Source organism: Cyprinodon tularosa, unplaced genomic scaffold, assembly GCF_016077235.1.
Source record: "Cyprinodon tularosa strain WSP-4 unplaced genomic scaffold, ASM1607723v1 ctg10, whole genome shotgun sequence".
Lineage (NCBI taxonomy): Eukaryota > Metazoa > Chordata > Actinopteri > Cyprinodontiformes > Cyprinodontidae > Cyprinodon > Cyprinodon tularosa.
The window spans coordinates 2228270-2235104 of NW_024037782.1; the positions used below are offsets into that span (position 1 = coordinate 2228270).

General features: G+C 38.9%; 1 protein-coding gene across 1 annotated transcript in view; it reads right to left on the bottom strand.

Moving 5' to 3' along the window:
• ppp1r16b (protein phosphatase 1, regulatory subunit 16B) overlaps window positions 1–6207 on the bottom strand; it is a 127941-nt gene extending 121734 nt beyond the window's left edge. The window contains exon 1 of the mRNA XM_038300095.1: window positions 6040–6207. The gene's annotated coding sequence lies outside the window, so the exon portion shown is untranslated. The remainder of the gene's footprint in view (window positions 1–6039) is intronic.
• Between the last annotated feature and the right edge of the window lie 628 nt (window positions 6208–6835).

Consider the following 6835-nt stretch of genomic DNA (forward strand, 5'->3'; position numbering starts at 1 on the left):
GCATTTTTTCATATTTCAATATGCTCTATCCAGAACTCCTTAAGCTGAAAAGTTTGAATTTCATCTGGTTTAAGTCAGAAAAAAATATTCTTTAAAGAACCATTGCACAGATTAATCGATTAATCTGAAAAAATAATCGACAGATTCATAGGTTAGTATGTAATATAATAGTTAGTTGCAGCCCTACCTACTTTTTATTTTTTTTCTCAGATTACAGCAGAAGCTTCACATATAGGGATCAAGAAATAAACATTGATGCACTAGACAAAACACATTTCTTTTTAAACAGGAAAAAGCTGTATAAATGTGTAACCATTAATAAAAATGTTCTACACCTTAAATACAATCTGAGAAACAATAGCCGTCAAAGACCAGCACACAGCAACCAAACTTTGCATCTGTGAGGTTTGTGAGCAGGGCAAAAGGAAGCATTGTGCCAAGCTTAAAAATATGGCAAAAGGCAAACATGCAGAAACATCCTTGCTAAAAGGTAGCATATATAAGGTCTACAGAGAAGTAGTATCTTAAGGGCACGAAGCACAAAAAGCCCCATATGAAAACACACACACACGTTGCAATAGCATCCTCTGCACTGCCAGGCACAACCAGGCACCGGAGCATGCGGTCAGTTTTTTACCAATGCGTGCATGGTGCAGACAGTCAGCCAAGACAGAGCACAGCTGACATTAAAGAGCTCATCTCTATCAAACAGCACACACAGACACACAACACACTCAGTACTGGCTGAATTTTGCCTTTGAAGATCAACAGCTGTGTTCATCTAGGCTAAGAGACATTCTGCTCATCAGGAAAACAGAACATGAGCCCGAGCTTTAATGCACACAGGCTTATGAATTAAAACAAAAGCAGCAACGTTTTTCTTCTGTATTTACAGTATCATAAAAATTCAGACATTTTTATGTATACTAGGACTCGTGTACTAACACCTCGCTAAACTAGAGAGACTGTGTGTTCTCCACACAATGTGAGGAAAAACTTTTTCATCCCCCCTCGGTTGAACACCTTCCTAAACAAAGACTACAAGCCACAATCTCCATGAAGTCACTTCCTCTTTACTGCCTCGCTTCACTGACTCCCACTGGTGGCTCACTCTCTACAGCAGATGCTTGAACACAAAAACGTGCAACGAGCTGTACACACACCAGGTCTGAAAACAACACTTTGATGCACTGAGGACACTGCATGAAAATAAATTCAGGGTACACTTTCGCCATAATGGGAAACCAACCAAGTGATGCACTGATGCTGGCTTGTATAATGCTGATTCATATATTGTTTAAAGAAAAATAGTTTCATCTTGAGCATGTTGAAGTTGTCTTACAGATTCCCTACAATCTCAGTTGCTGTTCTATAATTTTGTCTGCATAATTACAAAGAAAAGCAGAAGGAAGCAAGAGTTCACAAAGAAAAACTTGGATTTTTTTAGTGTATTTGGGACATGGTGAGAAGAGACTGACTGAATAAAATTCAATCTACCGTGGACAGAGACATGGAACTAGAAGCCAAAGCTAACAACCAATTAGAGACAAGTGTCAGACTCTTCTCAGCTGAACAGCTCAGAGAGCAGCAAGCACAGTAGGTCTCTTGAGGCACATTTAAGGCCTTTTAGAGACTCGCTGTATGGGTGTCCTTGCTGTAAGAAAGCTAACAACTTTATCAGTGTAATATTACAGAAACAACCCAAACACCTGTGTTTGCTTAATAGACAAAGTCCTCAGGTGGCTTTGTCTTGGATATTTGCACTACATGGCAGGCTGATTGACAGCTACTGGGTTCTAAGTACGTATCTCTTTATTTTTTTCCTCTCACAAATTAAAGGAAGGGACTCCTAAACAAAACCCTAGACTTTTAATTACACATCAAAGGAGAAGAACAATGAAGAACATAAGCAATGACCAAAATTTGAACTCTGGGGGCCTCTTAGGACCTTGGCAACTGCCCACTCCACAGATTCGTAAGTGATCTCTATCTCATCCGATAACAGATCTACTGTAGTCTCTTCTCAATAATGAGCAAACATATTGGCTACTTATAAAAAAAATATCTTGCTGCATGAGGTCAAGGAAAATATTTTGTAATTCCTATCAAGACACAAATAAATGTTTGCTTTTTTTTGCTCTTATTTCTGGTTTATTTACCAGCCTCTTCAGCATTCGGTCCTTTCCAAATATTCGAAACGGCCCGATCCTCCAGAGCTACTTCTGTTTCAATATTTCATAAGCTACAGTCAAATCTCTATGTTGGAATAATTAAACATCAGTTAGGCTACAAAATTACAAAGAATATATTACGGAGGCAGCTTATCAGTGAAGAGGGAGAAGTGAAGGAGAGCAGTGGGGCTCCTCAGAGATCAGAGGCTGCTCACTCAGACACTCGCAGGAATCTAATTCTGCCATTACAAAATTGTTTAGAAAGACTAATGATTTACTGCTTTAAATATCAGAGCAACTGCTGGTTGCAGTCTGAAGGAATGTCTGTGTTTAATAATCAGAGTAACAAACAGAGCATAGGAATATTTTTCACTCTTAAGTTTTGAGAAGTATGAAAAAAATCATAATTTGCTGATTTAAATGTACTTTGGAAAGACTGAATCAGAATTTAAATCACTTGAAGGGAGAAAGTCACCATCAGCAAAATATCGATTTCAGAATGTTTCCACAACCCCAAAACCACAGGAGGCTGTTGAAAAGAAAGTATGCATAATAATTTATCATCTAAATTCCCAGGAACTGTAATGCTGTAATCTAACTTTAAATCAGTGTGTGAGAACAGTTATCTGTTAAATACATTTATATTAAAAAGAAATACTTAAAGATAATAACCAGCATACCAGCATGCTAACTTATTCAAAAACCATTTTGATACCATTGTTTGATGAGCAATTACATTAATAACAGATATAAATATGTTTAGGTAAAGGAGACTCAGATTTACTGTAGGGTTGCATGTGGCGTTCCACCAGGTTGTCACCAAGGCCCCCTTGTTTTATAAGGCACTTATATGGTACTTTAGTCATAGGCTATGTGTAGCATATCTAATATACCCCTTTCACACTGGCCAAAAAACCTTAAACCCAGGAACAATTGGCTTTTAATGGCAGCGGGAACAGCTCACTGACGCATGTCTACCCGGTTCAAACAACTTGGCAAGGGACCCGCCTTGAAATCAGCACAGCTGTGATTGGCATGCTGTGGGAACAGCAGACCCAATGACACCATTGATTGCAACATACAGACATCAACACACCACGCCAGTCACGTCTGATCTAACAAGCTGAAACAAGTCTGTTTATATTCATTAAACATGGTGCAGCTCTGTTAAGAGGGATTCGGAAAGATAAAACAACGAAATAATTCAGAATACTAACTGTGCTCTGGCTCCCATCCATATTCGTCTCCATTATTTACTTCCCTGATTTCCGTCGCACTGTTGACATTATCAATGCTCACACAGCCTGATGCCGCCATCAAACAAGCAGCGGTGGGGGACAGTGGGCAAGCAGGTTACTCGCAGGTTCTCAGACTCGGCTTTTCGGTCAAATGAGAAAAGAGCCAAAAGCCGATTGTTAGCGGGTCAACCCGTTTTTGAAATCCCAGGTTTTCAGCGGGAAAGCGGCTTTAGACTAAAACCGTCTTCTCTGTTGCTCTATATCGCTTTTGGAAACGTTTAAAAAGGCTTCTGTGAGTAGAACAAAAATGGAATGCATTGTTTAAAAGAAACAAATTAATAGAAAACGATTTGTAGCTTTCGGATTTACACAGTACACTGGCATCTTTTAGTTCAAATCTCACTTGTCACCTGGGGTGTCATGCACATGAACTTAAGAAAAGTTGCATGTGAAAGTTTAAATGACTTGATATGGTAAGTAGTGAATAAGGACATTGGTAAACCACTCAACAATAAAAAAAAATCATTCATATTCATTTGTGATAGGCAAATAAGACTCTAAGTCTTACTAAAACTTAGTACTAATACCTAATAATCACCTTTAACAATGCAAGGCAACAATCTAAGTTGTGATCCTACTGTGCAGCTGTAGGTTACCTTTAGACCACGACTCAAATTACATTTAATAAATAAATGAATTAAATCAAGTTGAAACTGGCTTGCCAACTTCATTAAGACAGGAAAACCTGCTTGAACTTCTCTTTACCCAGTTTTGAAAATAAAATGACAAAGAATTTATATACCGATGTCATGAGTCTACTGAACACATGACATATGAGCCAGAAGCTTTGAGCATGAAAACACAAAGAAAAAAAAATCACCAGTCCTGATATGTTGTGATGTGAGCCTGCAGGAAATTATTGGATAGGTTTGGATGCATGACTATTGACAATAACACACAAGAAGTGCAATGAGACATGCGTAATGCATCAAAGACTTAAAAGGCCAAAATAAGGCTAGCAAGGGTGCTTGGAGAGCAAACAGGGGATGTTCTGCTCATGCTTAAAAGCCCATGTGAACAAGGTAACGCATTGAAAGGATGGCCATCTCTGAAAATACTGAGTGGGAAAAGAGAAACTGAACGCCTAAATATCAAGCTTCATTAGATTATTGTATTGGAGATGAAGCATATATTTGGCCTTATAACTACTGCTCTACTGCAATGTTTTCAAGGTGACAGGATAATTAATGCAGCAGCATCCTCACCCACAGTTACAGAAATCCTGATGTTCAAAGCAAGAAACTAAACCCAGTGAGGTCTCAGCATTTTCTAAGAGTTTTTTTCTGATACAAGTATACCAAGCAGTAATAGAAACTTTAAACCCACCTTGTCATTACAAATAAGGTTGGAAACACCAAACTGTTTGATAAGATACTAAAAGATTTAAACTTTCTATCAATCAATTAAGATTACATGACTATTCCTATTTCTGTGTTCATGTAGGGCAGTGGAATGTAACTGTGTATCATGGAAATGTCATTATGGGAAATATCACCATCACAGTTATACAATGATGCAGTATTGAGGTTGCTGTATTTCTATTGCCGTTGATACGTTGGATCACCTTTCTATAATTTCTGAGAGGGAAGCTCTTTCCGGATTTTAAAAGCAATAATAAAGAATCTTAATTTAACAAAATCCATCCATCCAATCCATCAGTATCGCAATGATGGAAATGGAATTGAAAGCTGAGGGAAAACTGGGTTAAATGCAACCTGTGTTATATGCAAAATTTGATATGTTGAAGTTTTCTTATCATGAAACTTTAGTAAGATTTCTACTTAAACTAGTGCAAAAATTATGTTTATTAATTTTCAGACTGTATATAGTGACTAGGTTCTTATTTTCAATCTTTTTTATATATATTTTTGGAATTCAAGACCATCAAAGTGGAATCCCTCAATGAATGGTGCAGTTATTTGCAGTAAGCCACATATATGAAACAGCAAGAGACAATAATTAATGCAAATTTGGATACAATTAGAAACACTTCCAGCAAAATAAACAAAACCTTTTATCTTTATATTGAATTGCTAGAGTTCTTATTCAACAGTTTATCAGGAAGCACTGCTCCTCCTCCTGCTATGAAGATTTGAGTTTGATAAGCAAACAAACAAATAACCATCCCACTGGTGATGGGTCAGCAACTTCAAGTGATCAATCTGTGCAGCACAGCGTCTAACCTTCCCAGCAGCAATCCAAAAGGGAAACACTGTAGTTGCATGCAGGAGGGGGGGGGGGGGGGGGGGTGTAAAAGTACAGTGGCTGCAAGAAGGAGGGGATGAAAGAGCCGCTCTTCTAATCTCACACCGCGCCGCTAAATGTAACAAGCAGCGGAAGCGGCGCTTTTCTCCGGCTTAACTACAGGTTCATAAACATTTGGTTGACCCACAAAGTCCGAAACAAGCCGCATATGCCTCCCTCTTCCAGCCTGCTTTCCTTCAGTTAGGAAGAAGGAAAAATCCCTACAGCTTCTTCCCTCAGTTGAAACAACCGGTCCGGAGATCTAACCCCCCTGACTAAAACAAAACAAAAAAAAACTGGCAGCGTGTTTGTATTTCAGCACTTACCTCTATTTGGGCAAGATGTTCACATTAGAGGCAAGGGGCGCGCAGAGAGGGGAGCGGGGTATCCAACAGTGTTAAACTTGTCCCGTTAAAAAGGAAACGGCATTACTGGCGAGGAAAGCTCAGAGTGTGCGTGTCCGTGTGTGTGTGCGTGTCTGCAGGGTCCCTGCCTGCCTCTCCTCGCTTCAAGTCACTCCTAGGAGGCGGGGCTGAGAGGGAGGAGGGGACCGAGGAGCGGCTGCAGCTCAGAGAGGGACAGGAGCGCACCTAGAGGGGGCCATCAGAGGACCCCAGCTAGAAAACTTCACCCTTTATAAATATCAGTCGAGTCTAAAGTTAACACATTCGTTACTTAAGTAGAAGTATAGATATTGCAATTTAAAAACACTCTGGTAAAAGTTGAAGTATCAACTTGACCTTTTTAATCAGGTAAAAGTGAAAAAGTATGTGCTCAAAAAAATACTTAAAGTATAAAAGTATAAAGTAACATAAAAAAGCACCCAAATGCCACTTTATGAATTGAAAGCTCAGTTTTTCAACTGTTTCAAAAAATTATTTGAGATAGGGCCAAGGAAAAGTGAGGTCTTGTTTGTCTCTGTCTCCATCTTCCAAAACTGTCATGGTCTTGGTTCTGTTGTGCTTTATTTTGTTTCATGTTTTCCAGTTTTTTTTTTTTTTGTTTAATTCCTATTTTGTTGTTGTTTCTAGATTTATGTTAGTTCTCAGGTTTTTCTGTTGTTTTCTTCTGTTGCCCTCTTGTGTGTGTACCTTTCCCCTTGGCTTCCTCATTGTCTCCACT